Consider the following 1,259-nt stretch of genomic DNA (forward strand, 5'->3'; position numbering starts at 1 on the left):
TTTGATCCCAAGAGTATTCATAATAAACTTTCTAGACATTAATCTAGTTTGCTGGGGCCAAAACCTGTCGTAACAGCTAGTTCGTTTTCTTCCAGTGTTTGCTCGGGCCATGTTGTTCTAAGCATCTTAGCTCATTCGTGGCTGCCAACTTATGTAAGTAGTCTCTAAGGCCATTGTCACCAAAGAAGATTCCTACTCACACATTTCAGAGGTGTTTACACTTGTTCTCCCAAATGGTTCTGTCAATATATACATGACCACTAATATATTTTTCCATACCCTCATTATAAGTGTATTTTATCAATATTAAAAGTTGTCACCAATTTTATAGCTTAAAAGTGGTCTGATTCTAATTTTATTTTGCATGTATTTGATTACTGAGTTAAATAAATGTTTATGTTTATTGGCCATTATATTACTGACTTGTTTCTTATGCTTTACCTTCTGTCTTTGGTTACATTGTGTTTTTCATACTGATTTATGGAGACTTTTGAGATGGAGAGAAAGTGTGTTCATCTGGGTTGACTAGAGAAACAAAGCCAGAGACACTCATATGTATAAGAAAGAGCTTTATATACAAGAGCAATTGACTATTGAGAAAACAGCCCAGCCCAGTCCAGATCAAGTCCACAAGTCCGATATCAGCCCATATGGCCCATACCAATTGATAACTCTTAAAACTCATGCAATGACGCCGAATGCAGGAAGATCACAGGCCAGTCAGTGGAAAGTCTTGTGGAGTCAGTGGCAGTATAAGCATCTCAGTGCCTGCGTGGGTATCCACGTGGCTCCTCCAGTTCCAGGGCTCTAGTGTAGCTCCATGTGTCTTGTCATCAAGAATACAAAGCAGCAAGTGAGTATGTGCCGCCTCCAGCGCGCTATTTATTTCCATCGCACCTCCAAATGAGGTCATCAGGCAGCGACCTGTTTCCTTGTAATGACAGTGCTCTCCTCTCAGACGTGGAAGGAGTCCCCACCACAGCTCCTTGCGGGCTGGTGAGTCCCATTCTCTGCACTCGACTGAAGGGAGTGCTTTGAAAGGGGTGACTTCACTCAGCCTCTTGCTTACCGACCCATCTGTTGACAGGTATTCTGGTTATTGTGAAATGTTTATAGAGCAGTGCGTTTCTATTTACGGAGAGAGTCAATTTGATTTCGGGTAAAAAGTTGTACAGTTGATTGATGTAATTACTGTCACCTGTAAAAAACTGACATGGCAAACTATTGAAACTATTGCCGTGAGATAATCTTTAAATCTT

This window comes from Echinops telfairi, unplaced genomic scaffold (assembly GCF_000313985.2).
Source record: "Echinops telfairi isolate 266 unplaced genomic scaffold, ASM31398v2 ScPeMD7_6;HRSCAF=24_0, whole genome shotgun sequence".
NCBI lineage: Eukaryota > Metazoa > Chordata > Mammalia > Afrosoricida > Tenrecidae > Echinops > Echinops telfairi.